The sequence below is a fragment of the Balearica regulorum genome, chromosome 1, assembly GCF_011004875.1.
Source record: "Balearica regulorum gibbericeps isolate bBalReg1 chromosome 1, bBalReg1.pri, whole genome shotgun sequence".
NCBI lineage: Eukaryota > Metazoa > Chordata > Aves > Gruiformes > Gruidae > Balearica > Balearica regulorum.
This window is the reverse complement of record NC_046184.1, coordinates 188630815-188652134: the sequence shown is the minus strand read 5'-3', so window position 1 is coordinate 188652134 and position 21320 is coordinate 188630815. Positions and strand designations below refer to the sequence as shown.

The 21320-nt window shown below is 36.7% G+C and overlaps 2 long non-coding RNA genes across 10 annotated transcripts in view; one reads left to right on the top strand and one right to left on the bottom strand.

Annotated features, from left to right (window-relative positions):
• The window catches only part of LOC142599891 (uncharacterized), a 97028-nt gene that overhangs the window by 10170 nt on the left and 65538 nt on the right, over nt 1-21320 (top strand). For all 3 annotated transcript variants that reach the window (XR_012833331.1, XR_012833333.1, XR_012833332.1), the window contains exon 2: nt 18359-18408. This is a non-coding gene — a long non-coding RNA (uncharacterized LOC142599891). The remainder of the gene's footprint in view (nt 1-18358; nt 18409-21320) is intronic.
• Nucleotides 1-21320, bottom strand: part of LOC104634399 (uncharacterized) — a 91982-nt gene that overhangs the window by 48064 nt on the left and 22598 nt on the right. For all 7 annotated transcript variants that reach the window (XR_012833325.1, XR_012833324.1, XR_012833327.1 and 4 more), the window contains one exon: nt 7984-8138. This is a non-coding gene — a long non-coding RNA (uncharacterized LOC104634399). The remainder of the gene's footprint in view (nt 1-7983; nt 8139-21320) is intronic.

The following is a 21320-nucleotide window of genomic DNA, read 5'->3' as shown; positions in this document are numbered from 1 at the left end:
TCGGATGCAGATTTACCAGCAGCAGGAGGCAGAGGGTGAAAGGATGCTATGAAGGGCTCTAGATCCTCTCTTGCTCTTCCATCCCTTCCTATTCCCCTCCTCCTTGAGCTCTAGCTGCGTTCACCTCTGCCTATCTCCTGAACGTTGGAAAGACTTTAAGCTAACCAGAGAACTGAACATAAGCATCGACCACCTTAATCTCTGCTAAATATAGAGACTTCCCATTGAATTTCCTTGTCTTTACTACGTGACTTAGGAGGATAAACCTACTATCAGGACAGCTCACCAAGTTGCAAGGAAGAGAAGGAAAGTTATTTCTGAGAATGCCGAAGACTGTGATCCTGGCTTGCTGAATTTTGGAACATGACTTACAGATTTGGCATTAGAGATCTGTGGATTCGATTTATTCACTAAACAAGGATTAGAATAAAATTGCTCCTCCCAAATTACTGTGATGGAAACAACAATGTCCCACAGATTTTCTGTTATTTTTTCTTGCTCCTTTCTTCAGCAGGCTCAAAGATTTCCTCTTTGCGGTAGAGAGAATCTGAAGGCCAGCATAAGGAACAAGGAAAGTCACTACTCAAAATTACAATGGTAGCAACAAGTTTCTAAACAGATAAAGCTGAAGAAAGTTTGGTTTAGGTAAGGGCATGATTAAGTGAGGAAAAAGATGAGGTATTTCATTTACATATACCATAAAATCTTTGAAATACCACAAACTACGTAGTTAGCAAAGCTGACAGTGCAGTAATACGGAAGAGAAGGACTGACTAAGGTTGGTTCTAGTTGGTTGAATTTAAAGAGGGGAAAGTTCTGAAAGTATTTGTTTCATTTTTGCAAAGACTGTGAGTAGGCCAAGACTCATAAATAAACCGTATTTGAAGAATACAAGAGAGGTCAGACTGGTTCAGGCCAGGCGTACACTTGGCCCATTTACCTATCTCCAACTGCGGACATAAGCCTATTCTTACCCAAGTACTCTGAGAGAACAGCAGGATGAGGACAAGCACAACTGCTATTGCCCATGGCTTCCAGTGTCCAACTTGGTTTTAGCTGGGGGGATGTTTCCTGAGCCTGATGTGGTTTGTCTAGTCAGTGACTTTTACTAGATCTCTCTTCCAAGGTCTTGTGCAGTCTCTTCTTAGATCCATATGAACTTCTTTCATCCATACTGTCTAGGCAAAGAATGTCATGAGTATATTACCCATGGACGTATAAAACAATATCATTTATTGTATTACTTGCTTTGAACCTGCCTACTGCTAGCTTCATCTGATGCACCCTCATTATTTTATTGATAGAGAGGGTGAAAAGTTGATCCCTGTCCATCCTTTTCATGTGTGATTTTAAAACATTTAGTGCTGTTTCAAAGAAGTGTTAGAGGGGTGCTGTAATTAAAGTCTCTGAAGAAGAGTCCATTGCCCCTGTGTTGGAAATCTATTTCTTCTTACCTCTGCCAATCAACCACCAGTTTGCCTGCTATCTGTGGCAGATGCTGAAGCTGCTATTGCACAGAAGTCCTTCCAAGATCCTGGGGAACTGGAAGCTTAGATGAGCACATTCTGAGAGAGCCATTCTTTCCCACTGTTAGGGAAGATGCATTAGAGGAAAAGATGCAGTCATGCATATTGTGCTCTTAAAACCCTGCTGGTCTTTCTGCAAGCAGAATCTAAAAGAATAGTAGGGAGTGGAAATGAAGAGAAGAAAATTTGCCAATCCACAGAAATCAGCCCCATTCCAAGAAAATTACTTGCTAAGAACTAAAGCTCAAGGAATCAATGTAAACTTTATCTGAAAACTGAAGTAGAAAACTGAAGATAAAGTAGTTCAAGCTTCCTCTAAAGGAGGAGGGCATTGTTTCTAGAGTTTGGCAGTAGACCTTTAGCAGGCGCAGCTAACATAATAATTAAAACAGCAGAAGCTTGTGGGAATTTCCTATTATTTCAGTGGGAGATTCATAACCCATGCAGTATACTCCCATTTTCCCTGCTATGTGTTTTACAAGGCACAGGAATATTTCTCAAGCAGGCAGGAAAGCCCAGTTTCTCTTAGTAAAAACTTTCATGGATAGGTAAGACAGGTCTCCATTCTTAGGTAAAAATATAAACAAAGGCCTTTCAGAAATCTTATTGCAAGGTAAGGTACATTGTATCCCCGCACGGAAGAAGATAAACAGCTATTGCAGAAAAATGTACTCTTAGGGAAATTCTGTAAACTCCAGTTAGTGTCAAAGCTATTAAACAGTCCCGTACTACTGAAGTAGAGAGGTTAAAGGAGACTGATGATGGTAGGATACTCAAACACAAAGTCTTTTCATTTAGGTTTGTGCGTAATTCTAGTTAAAGTGACTCCATTTGACACAAAATGACCTGTACTGTTGCAAAATAGTTTCTGTCAGCAGATTTCACCTAGGCAACGCCCAGTCTATCAGCTACAATCATACTGGGTTTGGCTGCAGGTTGTGATTATTATTTCTGAAGAGTATGTTTGGTTAAGCAGGTAAAGAGACTGTACCGAAAGTTTCACAAGACACAAAGAAAGGTTAAAAAAAAAAAGGCGTACCAAACCCCATGTTATTAAACATTTTTTTCAGGGGCTCTCGGCATCCTTCCAGTTAGAAGGGGACACCTATTTGTGTCTCTTATGAACCAGTGCACGTTTAGGAGTCCCCATTTGAAAAAAGTAACTCTGGAAGACAGGGTGTTGCTGTTGACTCCCTGCCACGATGGTTAGATATGCTGAAGGTTAGAAAGGCTCAGAGCCTCTAACGTTACTGCTCCTAACCCCAAATGTTGCCTGGTTCTGACTGCCTTAATTCAGAGCCATATGTCACATAAAAGCTCCTGAAGATGGTCTTGCCCCTCACGGGCTTGTTGACAAAACATATTATTAATTACCACATTGACTATCGACACTTGTTTGGGAAGTCTCCTGAACAACAAAACCAAATATACTTTTTGTTCCAGGCAGAGGGTCCTGACATCTGGAGCACTGTGTCAAGTTCTGGGCTCCCCTGACTAAGAAAGACAGGGAACTACTGGAGAGAGTCCGGCGGAGGGCTACAAAGATGATGAGGGGACTGGAGCATCTCTCGTATGAGGAAAGGCGGAGAGAGCTGAGTCTGTTTAGCCTGGAGAAGAGAAGACTGAGAGGGGATCTCATCAACACTTATAAATATCTAAAGGGCAGGTGTCAAGACGATGGGGTCAGACTCTTTTAAGTGGTGCCCAGTGACAGGACAAGGGGCAACAGGCACAAACGGGAACACAGGAAGTTCCATCTGAACATGAGGAAAAACTTCTTCACTCTGGGGGTGACAAAGCCCTGAACAGGCTGCCCAGAGAGGTTGTGGAGTCTCCTCTGGAGATATTCAAAACCTGCCTGGACACCATCCTGTGCAACATGTTCTAGGTGATCCTGCTTTAGCAGGGGGGTTGGTCTAGATGATCTCCTGAGGTTCCTTCCAAACCCTACCATTCTGTGAATCTGTGAATATTTATATGGAGACAAAGCATCCCCTGAACATCATAGAGATTTTGAACGCAAGCAGACCCCTATCTCTGAATAGACCTGTCTGTCACCAAGACTGTTGGTCCATTAAGGTATGAAGACAAGACTGCATTGTTTGTTCAGAGTTTAATGAGGAGAGGACTTCTTTGTGTACCATAGACATCTGATGCGGCATGTACCAGGTAGTTGCAACACTGTGGTTTCAGTCAACTTTGTGCGCAATGTAGATAAAGTACAGAATGTTTTGTGAGAGAATATAAATGCTGAGATGTTTTCACTGATCTTAAAAGATGACTTAGAAGCTGATTTAATTGACCTGTTACTGTCTAGGATCTCTCCTCTGGGAAGAAAAAACCTCTTGATAATATGATGTATAACAGGCAAAACCATAACCAAGTGTTTCAAATCAATGTTGCTGGTTTTGTAAGTCTGGGAACCATTGATCATATAGTTTTAGACCTGTGTGAACTGAATCAATCATCTGTTATGGTACTACACTTCAGTCCTTTATCTTCTAAGATAGGCTGTGGTGACGGCTACTTTTTCTGGAAGGAGGCGGGGGGAACACAAACCCAACAGAAAATTCCTGCTTGCTTCACGAGAAAGACTGAAGGGCAGCACTCTGCGATGTGGTCCAGTGTTCCTATGAGGCATCTAATGTCTTTTCTCTGCTGCATGGACCCCTATGTAAAAATAGACATCTTGCAGGCTGGCAGTTCAAAATCCCCGAGGATTAGTGATTGGTTAGGAGATAATAGATACTACTCCAGTCTGAATTTGAAATAGCAAATGAAAGTGCTGAGGCACTGATAGTTCACACTGAACTGCTAGCCTCCTCACCCTTTCCGTAAAGTAGATACAGAAGGCCCTGTCACTGATTTGTAATGGTACATTTGCTTCTGCAATCAGTCGTAGAAGGGAATCTATTTCTGGTGTTTACTGTTTCTAATAAGCCAGATTGCTTGTTAGAGAATGAGAGAGAGAAAAGCCATGAGACCGGCAAGTCACTCAGCACTATGTACAACACAGTACTGAAAATACAAAAACAATTGCTACTATCGGGGCTATAAATACATAAGGCACTCAACACAAAGCCAGTCACTATCAAGGTCCCTGCAGGGAGCATGCAAGTAATAAAATAGGTCTTTTCAGGCCCTAGACTTTAAAATACATGAATCAAAGACACGCCATATTGCCGATGAATCTTTTATCCCTCGCTACATGTACGGGCAGCAACTTGTGCTGGGAATCACACTCGTCTTGCCTGCATCAGACTTCCCTGCCAATACAAGTGGACCCTGGTAATGAATACGTCCCAGAAGCTCAGAATCACAGCTTTTAGGACACTGAGTAAGAGACACCGTCTTAAATCACAACTATAGCTTTACTTGTGGAATTAAGAAATAAATTGAATTCTGCTCAAGGAAAGTCTTCTCCCTCCTCTGCTGTATGTTTCCTCTTGGAAAAAGGAAATGTTACTACGGAACATCTTGCTCTCTAAAGAATCACGCTAGGGAAAATCTTAAACCCCAGGAACTTGTGGCTCCATTATCCATATATAAAGAGATATATCTAGTATGTTAACTCAAACTGTGTTTTGCTAATGGGCATAAGGAGACTTAATTTACTGCATGAAATTAATTACACTACTGCATATAAAGTTAAATGAATCACACAGTACATATACCACATTATTTCCATCTTTGTGGTATGATGGAAATAATGAAATCATGAATGTTTGTACTCATGTCGCTATTTAATGCCCTGAGGATAGTGGACATGAGGGTGCTTCAAGTAGTAGTCTGCTTGATACCATCTAATGGACTCTGCTTGTCCAAATAATTTGTCCTTGCACTCATAGGGCACATACACATCAGCAATGAAATCCATCTACACAACCACTCAAAGAAGCAGCCAAAAGCATCCCAGATGAGTTATTCATGCTCTTCATAAAAATTGAGCAATTAAAATAACTCTCTGTGCTTTGGCCAACTTACATGGAAAACCGGGCTGTACAAATTAACACAAACTCCATTAAGAAAGCAACCATCTCTTTATACTGTTATTGTACATCGCGATATTAGTCTGGAGAGCCCAAAACTACATACAAATACACTCTCTAGTACTCCAGAGAAAATATTTTCTTAATTCTGACATTTTTCTTATTTATTTCACAAAGTTGGCCAAAAAACTTCCACAGTCTCAAATGCTAAGACTTATACTTTCCAACCTATATCCAACCATAGGATTGTCTTTCTGAAGTACAGTTTCTACTACTTTGTCCAGTCTAATTGAGGTTATGTTAAATAAGGGGATTACCACCACTTTAAAAAATTATTAAACCTGCTAAAAGAGAATAACTCAGAGTACCTGCATACCATGTTTTCCCAATTCTACCTCCAATTATACATTCTCCTGTCAACTTAAATAAATATTCCAGTTTCCTTGTATATGGTTGTTTACCTCACTTTATCAAACTGCATGTATTTTTTTTCCTTCCTAACCATCCTTTAATTATTCTTCCTGTTTCTGAATGTCCTTATTTAATCTGTAAGTAAAATTTTCAAAATTATTAAATGATAAATTCATTGGCACCTTTGAAAATGGGGATTAGATCCTTTTATATTATCAGGTCTATATTCTTCTGAGTATCATACTATCCAAAAGAGACCCAGGCACCTTGCTGGGTGTTGATTTCTGTGGTAGCTGCATTGGGCCTCTGAAGATATGCAGGAAAACTAAATTTCTCATCATAATAAATCTCATCTGGTTAAGTAAATATTTTCTTTAGTCAGCAAAAATTATTTTTAAACTGTTCAATAAAATATTAAATGGGAAAGCTGAAAATATAGTTTGCATTTTATAACTTCAAACTATAATTATAAAAGTGAATGTTCAATTACAAAAATGATTAAATTAATATACATGTGGAAAAGCAAGTTCTGACAAGTAAAACCAGACAACCTTAGACTTCAATTGTAAGTAAAAGGAGCCTGAGTAGTTTTTTCATGTTTCTCAATTTGTTCAAATCATTAAGGCATCTCGCAATTTAGAACCATTATTATCTCTTCATGAAACATCGTGGATCATAAGGTACTTCTTTGACTTTCATGAGAAGTCAACTCACTCAAGTTTCAGAGGCCTTTTTAAAGCAGTATTTCACTTCTATCCAGGAATTATATTTTCCTATCCTTGTAAAAAAGTGTGAGTTAAACACTCTAAAGATATTTGCTAGACATGTCCCTCCAAAAGCTTCTCTGACCTATACTGTTCTTCTTCTATATAAACTGTATTAATATAAAGGTGCAGTGGTATGTGATTCATATTCCTGAATAATTCCATTCAAGCTGACAACAATCTTTCTCAAGATTGGCTTGTATTATAAAGGTTTTAAGACTTTGGCGGTCTCTTTGTAAGTTAATTCTCAAATAGCAGAAGTAGATTTCTCCTGCTTTAAAAAAACAACACATAAACCAAAGCCAGGTAAATCTAGATGATTCAAGTGCAGTATTAAACAGAAAGGTTATACTGGAAACTCAGTTCCATATCAAGATAACAAGACAGAGCAAGCTAAAAAAAGTGCAGGGGTGCTACTTCTCTTTCTTAGATCTTCCTCTCTGGGAGGTTAACTGAGTGAAAGCCACCTGATTCTCTGTACACTATTCACATTTCTAATACAGCTGCTTCTAATAATTGAAACGTTTCTAACACAATCTGAAGGAAGAAGGTGCAATAAAATGTCCATTTGCAAATGTTCACAGCCTTTCCTGTCGCAGACCTAATACAAGAAAAACCACTGGAAGATAAACACTTTAATCTGAATACTTTAATTATTGTTTGATATGAACACCTAAGTCCTTAAGCAGCTAACAGATTATCACAGTAATAAATGGTTTTCTCATCATCCTTCAAATTAAATTTCTTAGAAAGAACAGACATGCTAGCCAGTATTCTGAACAGACTGAATTCTGTTAGTATTCCAAAGAGGCAAATGATCTTCATTCCTTCAATATTCTTGCTCTCTTATGTTACATATTTTATGCTCTAACAAAAGCATACACACAAATGATTCACATTATAATCAAGGCCATGAATGTTGGTAACATGAACCATACATATTCTTTAGTGTTGTTTTTGAGTACAGGAAAATAAAATATCTTGAGGTTTGGAGCAAAAATACAAGTGATACTTTTTAATATCACTAACTAATTTCACTTTAGGGTTCCATTATCACAGCATAGATACTAGGTTTCATTTTTATTACTAACAGGCTTTACTTATCATAGTAAAAATAGGCTGTTAACCACAGAAAGTAAAATTCATCATCAAAGTTCTGGTTTTGTTTAGGAATCAGACTTTTTCAGATATTCTGTCAAGTAATAAACTCCTTATCTATATGTGACTTAAAAGAAACTACATGTGTTTTGAATGCAGAGTATTTCCCTGTAATAGCTACAAGGCTATACATACCTGAAGAGCATGTGCTAGATGATAGAATCAGAAGCCACAGAAAAAGGGTATTGACAATGCTGAAACCAGCTTCCTGCCTGGAGGATCAAGTAGTGTAAGCAGAGTAATAGTATTGCTTGAATGAACAGGTTAAATGCTTTATCCTTAATGACGATCTGTAAATAGAAATTATATGAACTTTAAAATTAAAATAAGTGAAAATTAAAATATAGAATGGCATACAAAATACAAGAATACATCTATTGACAAAAAATTTATACCTGCATTTTTGATGATTTATCATGTGTTCAGACTATCCAATTTCATCTCCACATTCCAAATTTATTTTTCAGATTACTTCTTAATATTCCAGATTACTGAGTGGAGCCAACAATTATGAAAGAAGATAGATGTAAAGAGCATTGTGATGACAGAAACTTTTCATCTAATATCTGGTCTAAATTGCCATTGAGGAAGATGCTCCAGCATCGCCAGATAGCCTGGTTGCAGTCTTTAACTGTCCTTGTACTCAGAAGGATTTTCCAAATATGTAGCCTGTTCTTCTTCACTGTAAATTAAGATAATTTTTTCTTGTCCTTCCACAACTGGGTACAAAAGACAATTGATGACCATCTTCTTCACAATAATCTTCAGATATATTATTTTCCCCAGTCTTCTCTTCTCTAGACTAAACAAATGCAACGCTTTTGAAAAGTGCTTTATAAATCTTGCTTTCCAAAAACCTCTTCACTCATGTGCTCTCCTATGGATTCACCTTTACCTGGAAATCAAAATAATTTCCCTTTCCCAGACCTTATTTTAACACAGAGATACAACAATTTTATTCACTGACTTTTTATTCTGGCCATTTTGCATAAGCATTCTTTGATTTTGCTTCATCCATAAAACTAGGTAGTATCAATGTTGTTTGGAATTTCGTGGTACTCTAGAGCAATAGGCCACACAGACCCTCGAAACAAAATACATCTGTCCATCTCTTCAGTAACTTTTTTGGAAATCAGTAATGACAATTTTCTTTGAATGTAGAATAATTCACTTGTTCTGCTTACTTTTTTTTTTCCTTCAAAGAACTGGATAAACCAGGGATTTTGTATACCTTCCACTTAGTAATACTATAACTTTTAATTTTACATTTAACACCTAAAACAAGAATTATAGTATTCTTAATAAATAAGCAGACAGCGAGACGGATGGACAGGCAGGCATAAATCTAGTTTGCTTTGAGAATCAAGCATAATGGAAGATTTGACTCAAAGCCTGTATCTCTCTCTATTGTCTCAAAATAGATAATGTCTGCAGAAATAGTGGTAGAAGGGTGTTGCTAGTTGAAGTATATTATGGGGTCTCTTTTTGATGATTACACAGTTATTAGTTCATGGTAAAAGTATGTCACTTTCTGCGTTGTTTTCAATGAGTTTTGTCTGAATAAAGCAGAACTATTCTGGACCAAGAAAAGGAAAACAAAGGATGTAAAATAGTAACAGATGAAAGAAGTGCTCTAAATGCTGCAGTGGCTGGCTGGCTGTCTTCACATTTATTTCCAGATGCCTGCCTTTAGAGAATCTAGTCTCTTTACATTTTTTAAGCAGAGATAGTTTATCCCAGCAATGTCCAATTTACTTCCTCGAAAAGAAGGGGGGGGAGGAAAAAAGTGAAAAACTGGGCAGCGGTTTATGACATCTAGCCCAGATTTTCTGCTTCTTTGCTCTACTTGACTTGCAGAGACTATGCAACTATACCACAGTCACATATGAAAGTTCTTCTAAGAAGTGGTTTCTACGGTTTGGTTTTGCTTTTTAATATTCATATAGTTTATTCATAGAGTACTTTCATAATGAATTCCTGAAATTTAGTAGTTGTTCTTTGTAATCTAGTTAATCTATCCATCTGCAAAACATCCAAATCCCATGATACCTAGGTGTGCTCTCAATATACTAAATGAGTAAATAGGCTTAGGGGCTCCCAGCACCATTACACTCCTGCCACCCATTCCCCATCTCCAGAAAAGCCTTTTTACAATTCCTCTACCCTTCAGCCAAAATTCTGATGTAGTCATCTCCTTCTTACCATACTCCAACTTAGCTTCCAGCAGCTCCTAAAAACTGTGATGTCCCCCCACTTCCTCGGGAAACAGAGAGAGGCAAACCCCCAACAAATTATTATTTAAGCAGGAGCGATGGGCACAGAATGTATTTGCAATGAAGAGAGAAGCAGTTTATGAACACTTTTCTAGCAGACAGTTGTACCTGCATTATCTGACATCATAACATTTTTCAGAATCTCTTTTCATGGAAGTCTTAAAATGACTTTTTTCCTCAAAACAGGAACTACCAGTTTCAGCAGTTCAGACATTAGGTTTAGAATATGTAATGTATTCAGAGAGAAGTGGACAACTTCAAATATTGCGTTTGGTTGTTTCACGTCATTTTCTAAAACTATGCTCCAGGGGATCATATTATCATTAGGGGATTATAATTTTTTATAATCCATTTGCACTTCAAAATTACAAGGTCATTATAAGAAAGAACATATTTTTTTCAGCTAGGTATGTAATATATGCGACAGATTTGCTTTATGTTTTTCTCCATCTGTGTGTTATAATTCTACTTTCTTATATATTTTTCATTTATATTCTTTTTAATGTAATTTCTATTATTTGCAAGAACATAATTCTACTGAAGCCAAAACAAACCACAGGTACAGAATCATACATTCATACTACAGAAGTGATTTTTCCCAACATAGTTCCCCACTGTGTTGCACATATGGTTGATGGCAATACGGTAAAGCCACAATAGCCAGTTAGTTCCTCCAGAAAAGCTGCCTGCATTTCTGCAGGACTGCTTCTCCAAATATTTAATCTATAGGCAAATTTATTGCTGAATAGTTGTTAATGATTGTCTATTTGCTTCCCAGTGTTCCATTAAAAATCATTTCCTATTAAGAATTGTTTCCAAACACCTACTCCCAACCTGCCTCCTCAACTCCTGGCCATTTTCCTTTGATTTATAGCATCCTAAAATTTTGCCCAATTTATTTATTTCATTTATGTCCTCAGCAGTCACCAGAGGAGCTGAACCCCTTTCAGAACTTGTGTATAGATTTTATTTGAGCAGTTTATTTCCTCCCTTTACCTCTGACTAACTTAAAAGACAATATTCAACTGAATGCATTATGTTCCAGTATTGTCTAACTTGCCACATTTTCCCTTCCCTTTTTCTTTTCTGTCTTCAGACTTAAGCAGTTAATCCCAGGTCACAAAGTAGTCTATGAATGTAATTTTATTTCCACTTTTTGTGCATCTTGCATATAGTTTTCTACAACCTGTAAAGTTAGAAATGATTATGAAAATAACTGGTGACCTCACTAGGCCAAAATATGACCTGGAACCTAATAGTAATTACATCATGTACTGGAAAACTGTCCAAGTAATACAGAGATTATGTTAATCCCAAGATATTATTGCATATCCCTTTTTGAAATCTGTATAAATATTCAGTAAAGCACTTATCCCATCACGTGCACGATGAGGTCACTATTTTATATTGAAGTGTGCCCACCTCGGCATCAGGTCCTTCTCAAAAGTCTCAGAATAAAGCACCATAAGCAAATGTGTTATATTTCAGGCTTTTATCCTACAAGGAGGTCCACATAGGTGGTACCCAAACTGCATTTTAATAATGAACTAAACCTATTTACCCAAACGGTCTTTATTGTAACCTTGCTTATTTTGAAAAACCTATTCACTCATCTAACTGGCTTTCCAGTGTCCATTTAGAAATACTTCCACATCAAGAAAGTACTGTTTTGCTTTTCATGGTGCTCCTCAGATTTTCTTAATTTAATGATCTTTCAGATTTTCTATGCTTACTTTCCTTATTTAATTGTCACACATTACATCCACATTTATACATTCATTGACATTTCTGTTCAAGAAACAGTACCCTGAAAGATACCTAGATTACTGACTTTCAGGCCATTGCGATTTTAATTTAGAGCAGGCTAGTACAGTTGCCGTCATTGCCAACTGGATGTAGTTCTTAAGGTTACATCTATGTTTCTGAGCTAAACAGGGCCCAGGCATGCGCTTGAGCTCTACCACGTGCTAATCCATGCCATTTAATTGTTAGCATGCTCTTTGGTACGCATTTGGCCCAGGCCAGTGAGCACTGAGGTAAGACACAGCAAGATTTGGGGGACAGCACGGGTTAGGGTTTGTTCTTAGTAGGCAGTATGAACAAGGCCACCCTGCTTCAGGAGAGCGGATGGGTTAGCCACGCCAATGCGAGCTGGAATTTGCTACCAACTCGTGCCTGGGCGGTGGCTCATTTTGTTTTCTAGTACAGATGTCATCTGAGAAATTAAATGCAGCTGGAAATTGGTAGAGAGTAGGTGTACCTTCTTATGCTCCCATTACCAAACCTGTGCAAAGGATGAGAGCTGTTGGTGTGGGAGAGGGACAGACCAGCGTTAGGCTGACAGTGACCCCCACGGCAGGCAAATTCTCAGCCTGGGAGTGGAATGGATCTTGGCTACCTTGTGCTATGTCCAGTGGGCAGAAACGGGCGTATAGAATCTGGGCCCCTTCATATTTTCAGATGCTTTTCTGTATTTTCAATTACCATTTTTGTTTGCTGTCTCTTCAACTATCTTTTCAAATAAATTATCTAATTTGTAGACAGCAGTGTCAGATTTCCTTTTATTCAGTATTACTCTATTGGAAACAAAGAGAAAAGTTGTAGTTTGAAAAAAAAAAAAATCTTTCTAGTGTTTCTTTAAAAATTCCAGGTATTTTCAGATTATATTAGCAAAACTATACTAACAAAGCAGATAATTAGGCTTTCTCAGATAGCATCCCATGGTCTGAGCTTTCTTTCAATTTTTTTTTAATCTTTGCATGAAGGCAAGCTTAAAGTTCCCATTTCCAGGTCCATTTTCTTTTATCCTACTTTATACTTCACTGAACATTTCTTTACATCAGAATCTTGCTCTTATTCTATTGCAATGTTATTGCTGAACCAGCTTTCTGCTATTATTCTTCAAACTCTTTACATTTCTGTCAGTGATTTTCACAATATGTTCACCCTTTTCCTGGTCTCTTTATTAAGCCAGAAATATTGTACATTCATAAGGTCTTCATTTTAGATCTAGTACCTTTCTTCCTTTCTGATCACTATCAGATCCAGACTGAATGAACTCTCATTACTTCTTCCAGTTAAGTACTATACAGAAGTATCCTCCTGGAGCCTATTTTGAAACATTTCTAGCATGTAACTCAAATTCCTCTTTTACAGCTTTTCACACATTTATTTGCATATACATAGCAATATATGTATGTATAATATATGTATGTGTGTGTATATATATATCGTAATCGTAGAGATCCTCATAATCCTAGAGAAAGTCAAACAAACCAAATCTTCAACACAACCGTCGTAGATTTTGCATCTTCCATTTTCATTTGTGAAATTATTTCTGTGTCTGCCAGCCATGTGAATTGAATTGCAGGATCTGCAAGCAGGGTGGTGGTTTTCTAAATTACGCTTTCCTCACCTTATTCTCCTTATATAGCAACAGATAGTTATATTCTATTTATGACGTAGCCAGACTTGCTTGTAATGTGATCAAAAAAAAATTTCATGGAATTTGTAGTGGTGCTGCACCTCTCAAGATCACATGTACCTAAGCTGTGCTTATGAACGGAAAGACCTAACTTTTCATGCTCACTTCCTGCAGGACTTCATAAATCAAGTATGTTTTCATATCTCAATATAGGAATATTCACTCAACTTTATTCTCTTCTCGCAAGTGTTTCCCTGTGGTTACAATTACTCATTTGCTGAAAAATCTTTCCTGTTCTTTATTTCCAGCTATGCTTTCCTCACTGTTCTTCATATATTAAAAGGATAGACATTTTAACTGGTTGTTTTAACTGAGACATTATCCCCTCAAAAATGCAAATCAAAAATACATAAAGTTGAGTGTAAAAATAATTTTATCTTCAAACTACAACTCTAAATTTTAGTTTAGTTCTATTAAACAAGGAATGGTTTTGTAACCTAACAAGCGATATCAATACAGTACTCTCAAAATCACTCATTTTCTAAAACTATGCTAATTCAAGTCAGTTTGATATACTTCCTTCTAACAATAATATGCCATTGTTAGAATTGTATTATTTCTCATGATGAGTAAGACCTTATTCCATAACTACTCTACTGTAAAATGAATACAAGTATTAAGTAAGAGACTATTTCAGGATCTGTATTGTATTATATAGTTAATAGAGAGGACAAATCTTCAGTAAGCAGCGGTGACTTAACTTTATGCAATTTATACCATCTGAGGACATACCCCAGAAAATCCTAACAGGTTTTACAGTTTTTAATATTCCTTCTGTCTTTTTCTATGGATAATTTCCATATGGTTCATTTCTACAAAATTAGTTGCAGTTGATTCATTCTAACAAAAAACTTACTGCTACTCCTGTAGAACACAACACCTCATCATCAGTGCAACTGTATCAGAGACCCCAAATTTCCTCTTCTTTCTAATCCTTGTCTGTAACATCATTCTCATGCTCGGTAAATGAATCTGGCAAAGAAGGTACTTTTTTAAAAGGCTTGAAATTATGCAAGGTCCTGCTTATAACTACACAAGTTTAAAACTTTTAGGCACCGTAAATGGCATTCTCAGCCACACCTCCAATCATTTTCTAGTAAGTTGCTATTATTACTGTTACTGCAAAGTACTGTTAAGTATCAGAAGAGGCTTCGGTATCATATTTTACACATCTAAACCAAAAAGTTCTGATCTTCACTATTTATGTTTTATTATGTGCTTGGCATTCCTTTCATTGCAATCCAAAGCATTCAGGTTATCTAAAGGTATTTAGTATAGATAATAAAATATGTAGGTATCTAGCCCTCAGAAAACATTAACTTTTATTTAATATTTCTGCTAAGCATGATTTCCTAAAATTCTCTTGATTTTATGGACATACATCTTTCAGTTGGGTTTTTTTTTAACTTTAACTGCTTATATTACTATCAATACAAAGCACTCTGTTCATTAGCATTTCTCAGTATCTGCAAATAAAATCTGACAACTTCTGCCATACCATTTATGAATGCAGCATGTTTGCTTTCATTCAGATGCTCTTTTTAAATTAGCATTCCTATACTGAACAAGTACCATAAGTCTGTATTTTTACAGGAATGTTTATCTCTGTCCATAATTATAATTCCATTGATGTAGGAGGCAAGGTACTTTGATCCTATGAAGGCACATGTGTCATAAAAAACTTAAAATGCTGTCACTGAATTGTTAAGTTTCATATCTGGTTTAGTGGAAGTCCTAAAATAGCGGATTCATCCAGTCTTTAGAAGTAAATATATTCTTGAATATATATGATCATGTTTAAGGCAATATTTTAGGCATATGGACGCATACATGACAGAAAAATGCACTGATATTGAACCAAAAGAGTTAGGTGAGTCCAGTGCAGAAAGGAACAGGAAACTTAGGTTAACAAAAGAAACAAAAAAAGGGAGAAGACAGAGAACTCAAGAGAAGGAGAGATCTTTATTAGGTATAAAGCAAGAAAATATTACCACAGGGAGGAAGAAAATCATTTCACCTTTCAGTAAGTCAGACTTTACCAGTACACAACTTTTAAAATCTATCCCACGTTTTGCAAGTGAGCCATGTAGGACTCAATTTTTAAAATAAAGACTAATGCTATGTTTTGATAAATTTAAATGTCTTTAATATGGATTTTATATTCTTCACATTTGATTTCACATTTCTACAAACATCTTTAAATTACAAGCATATTAGGAAACCAGCACATTTTATATGAAGGCAGAAGAACAATACTTCTTGGCTATTCAAAACCATAAAAAATTGACAAGTGCCATATTCTTCTTTTTCTACGTCTTCACTACAGTACTATCTCTTACAGAAAATACTGGTATCAGCATCAAAGGAAAGGGTCAGCAATCTTCCACATCAGAAGTTAGGACAATACTCTTTACATGGAACGTAGGATGGTTAGAGACGTAGCAAGTGAAAAGCTTCAGAAGAGATGGTAGCTAAAAAGAGTCAGGAAAAAGAAAAGAAAAAAAAACCCAAACAAAACAAACCAGGGAAAGATGAGATAACAAGATCAAAAAGGACAGGAAAAAACCAAAACATACAGGAAATAGCAACAGTAACAATTGTGCTTATTCATTTTAGAAACAGTACAAGAACACTGACAAAAAAGGTGAGAAATAAAGCAGCCATTCTTAAAAAGAGAGAGATCTACAGAAAAGACCTAGTATGGTCTGAAATGCTCAGTTATTCTTCTCTTAAGGTGACAGGCCACTCGCTTAACTTTTAGTTTGAGCTAGTCAGTTCAAAGCAGGATTCTGGTGAAGTCAGTAGACTGAAACGGGCACCTCCAGAGGGCGATTCATCCCATCCTAAGGTCTTAATCTTAGACTCTGAATCACTTATTTGAAAAGTAATTAATTTTGTGAAGTTCACTAGGTATTTGTGAACTTAGCAGTGTATCTTTAAGCTGAATACTTATGGATAACAACAGTTGGATTAAAATAATATGAGAAACAGCATATTTTCAACTTCCTTTAGTCTGAACAAAGAAAATTTGTTAATGACTTTCATCTGCACAGAACATGTAATAGGTTTGTGCTGTGTAATATTTTTTTATTACTGAAAACTACTCATGTTCGCTATACTGAGCACAAAAAGTGAAGTCTGACCCAAATAAAAGAAAGTTTGCTTTTCTACTAGGACTAATTATGTACTACTGGGGCTTTAAGTTTATCTGTTCTAAGTAAAAATCAAAGCTGGACATCACTGGGATTCTATATTCCCAACATTAAGACCTGAGGCAGGAAATATCACATTTACTGATAATTAAAATGGCACTTCTGATATTTCAGTAATTTGTTACTAAATACAGTAAATACTGTTGTGAAAAAAATGCTGAAATCCTATGTCATGGTCATGGATACTTACATTGTAATGGTTATTTTAAATGAACTATAATTAAATACAAGAGTTATGGGTGAAGGGCTGGTTTTAAAGTTGGTATATAGCCCAGTTTCTGCAGGAAGCTTCAGTGTGGAGACAGGTCTGTGGGGACAACCTCTTCATATCACCTTCGCCAGCTTGCCAGCCCAGACGCAAAACAAGACTCTACTCTTACAGAACTGCAATGTGAAACCATAAATAGCCAGAGAAGAGAACAGGAAAGGAAGCTTTCCTCCCGAGCATTGATCTGGGGGCTGGAATAGACACCAAAGGGACAGTTCATGGTCTGCGCTTTCTTGTTAGTACAGAAAATCTGAGATACATAATCCTGGGACTATGCAATTCGTAACTCATTGGAGACCTGTGCCTACATACAATGGTTTTCCATTACTGACTGTTTCAGAATACAGTTGTCCTATACTGCCCATTACATGAGGACAACATAGAGTTGTCAATTACAATGCAATTAAAAAGACATCTTTAAAATCTAAATATTGGTCCACTTGAAGTGTGATTTTGCACTGAAGAATTTATATGATCTAAACAATTCTAGGGTCATGTAACATAAAACAGTGTAACATTAATGCAAAACAACATAACAGTAAGGGCGAATTATAAAATACAGCACGAAGTCTCTTACTTAGAACTTCTAAAAGTTGTATCTGCATTTAATTTCATTTTCCTTTTAGAATAAACATAAAGAATACAGCTACATCAGTTTTTCAGTATTTGTATCTTCACTGGGTGCCCTTAAAAACTGCAGCCCAGCAATGCAGACACTGTACAGGAAAGGGAACCCTATCACACAGTAATTTATAGCGTAATTCTTATGCAGAGGTCTCTATCAACAGAAATTAATACACTACCTTTGAAAAAGTAGATATTACCATTACAAAACTATGTGTGAATTGGCACCATAAGGCCTCTCCTTGCTCCACCCATTTTCACACTTTCTCAGCAATGGGGCAGTTTTAGTGGGGATGCTACTCTGCTCTACATCAGCCAAGAGCTCAGTTACACTAAAGTGTTGCTCAGGTGGACCATTAAGGCATTTTATGCATACCACTAAGTGAATATAAGAAATCGGGAGGTGTCTATCTTGGTATTTTAAAATAAACAAGTTTTTAGCATGGTAATTCATGAAGACCAGTTGTAGTCACTATATAAATATTAGTTAATTGCTCAGTTTAAAAAGTACATCATTTCCCTAAACATTTACTCTGCTATCACACCATATGTACTCATGGGAATCATGCAGTAACTAAGCACGTAAATGAACAAATTGCTGAATTAAACTTCTTTTGCCAATTTCCTAATTTATTTTATTTTATTACAGATTATGGATGAAATTCACACACTGATGTCTAATCTGTAATGAAAGCCAATGTAAGTAATCCGTACAGCTACATTTGGTTATGAATTAATTGACTTTGCCTAGTTCTGTTGAATAATGATTAATTAGCAATTTCGATTTTCATTTTCAGCATTATTACAATTAGATTTTGCACACAAATTTTGCCACTCTTAAGTGTTATTGTCTGCCTGTGCCCTGCCCCAAATGCTAGTGACTAGATTTAACAACAGAAATATACATACAAAAAACTGGCTTTGATTTTTTAATGTCTAATAGTGTTTTTTTTTAAGAGCTAACTTAGGAAGACAGAACATTGGGGCAGTCACCATTTTCTAGCAGGATAATGCATTTTGTGATTCAGGTTGGCTCTGAAAGTCAATTTAAAGCCTTCCTTAGAAGCAATCGTGCTAAAACAAAAATGCACAGAGTACAGCTCAGCGCAGCAGTTAGCCAGAAAGCTGAAGCCTCAATCCTTTTTTCATGCAAGCATAAAGCATAACATATCTGAGCGCTAAATACAAAATATTAGTGTACTTACCTGACTCCTCCCTCTTTGCCCTATTATTTCTCCTATGCTCATTACACTGTTTTTCATCTTTCCCTTCCTTCTGTAAAGGAAAATAATTTCCTCCTCTCCATTTCAGTTTCTTCCTTTCACATTTGCTTTTTCCTACTCACCACACAATTTCTGACATTCCAAAATTTAAAAGGGCTATGGATCCAATCCTGGTGTGAAATACTAAGTCCTCAAAGCTTTTAGCATGGCTTAAAATGTGTTTGTGTTCTCTCATTTCTAACAAAGATATAAAATCACCAGAATAAAGTTTAGCAATGAAGATCTATTTAGGTAACTGTAATCTTAGAATGAGATCACTGTTCTGTAAAGAGCTCTGCTCATAGAGCAAAACGTAACATTTTTTACTGACTTGGAACTATATTATTATCTCTGATACCTTATTTTTATGCTTAGCTGTTATGAGAAGCGCACGTCCACTTCTTTCCTTTAGTAGCCATTTTAAATGATGCACTGAATGCTTCAACAAATGTAATGATTAATCTCTTTAAATACTTTATAACCAACTTATGACATTTAGAAGGAGATAAAAATAGCTAGAGTTAAGACTAGCGTACTGTACACAAATGTAAATATTTTTCTCCTGTAGCAATTCATAAACGTTTATTACCTATATCCATGACATACATTTCTAGATGCCAGCTCTTCTAAACACAAAATCCATCTTTACAAGATTTTTTCAATTTACTTAATAGCAATTATATCAAACATTGTTTCACACATAGTATCAACATTTGATGTTTCACTGACATGATAACAGAAAGTCAGCTCAATGTAAGTTACTTTGTAGAGGAGAGTGCCAAAACTTGAAGGTGTTACCTCTCAGTAATTATGAACTCCTACAGTCTTTAAACATGACAAGCAACAAGAGTAGAGCCAATTTTTAGGGCCCAACATTGACTAACTAAAAGAGTGATCTCTATATCCGCTACAAAAATCTACCCAAGAAAGAAATACCAAAATGGTTTTCCATTAAAATGTACCCTCTAACCAAATAAAAGAAAAAGTATCCTTTATTTTATTATTGTTACAGTGATCTTGCTACCTAACCTGTTTGTATTGTCAGGTGCTGATTTGAAACTTTTACAGAAATCTTGCTCTTCTGGCTAGCTAAGTTTAGTCATAGACATAAGTATGCAATCATATATTAAGAAGGAAAACTGTTAAATAAAAGCTTAGTATTTATGAAAAGATCTGTGCCAAAATAAAACCCCTGCATTTAAAAAACCCCTCACATTTAGGGGGGGATGCCCTAAGACATCAGCTTTCAATCTTTCTGCAGACTCTTTAGTCTTCGTGAACAACTTTTAAGGGATCTGCAAAACAATAATTAAGAAAAGCAACCATTCTGTCAGTAAGTTTCAACTTATCACCAGTAGGTGCATTCATCCACTGGATTAATTAATTTATTTACTTTTAGGAAGGACATAGAAAAATGCAAATCAAAGGCACCAGGCTTTAGAAATCCGAGATCTTTTCTGCTGTTTAGTAAGACAAACATTATCTAAAAAAAATCGTAATTCATCATGTGGAAAAAAATCATCACATTCTAATAAGTACTGCATGAAAAGGGGAAAAGGAACAAAGAATTCATCTACGACCAGCAGATTTCAAATGACTGGACATGTCCCACTTGAAGAAGATGCAAACCGTATGTTGGAAAGGAGAGGCACTATTATTTCACACCCACCACTTCCACAGCATCTCATTTGAGTCCCTTTATACTCAGCACCGGTGAGACCACACCTAGAATACTGCGTTCAGTTTTGGGCCCCTCAACACAAGAAGGACATTGAGGTGCTGGAGCGTGTCCAAAGAAGGGCAAGGAAGCTGGGGAAGGGTCTAGAGCACAAGCCTGATGAGGAGCTGCTGAGGGAACTGGGGTTGTTTAGCCTGGAGAAGAGGAGGCCGAGGGGAGACCTTATCACTCTGTACAACTACCTGAAAGGAGATTGTAGCCAGGTGGGTGTCAGTCTCTTCTCCCAAGTAACAAGCAATAGGACAAGAGGAAATGGCCTCAGGCTGCACCAGGGGAGGTTTAGATGGGATATTGGGAAAAATTTCTTCACCGAAAGGGTTGTCAAGTACTGGAACAGGCTGCCCAGGGTATTTAAAAGACATGTAGATGTGGTGCTTAGGCTTAGTGGTGGACTTGGTAATGCAAGGTTTACTGTTGAACTTGATGATCTGAAGTGATGATCATTTTCCAACCTAAATGATTCTGTTATTCTATTCTATGACTCATTTGTCTGTCTGCACTTGCAGTGCAGAACCCTATAGCAGGAGGCAGAAGAAAGTATAGTGGGACAGAAGAGAAGCTTTAGATGGGAGGGATTTGTGGGACCATTTGTACCTTTGTGTGTAACTGTT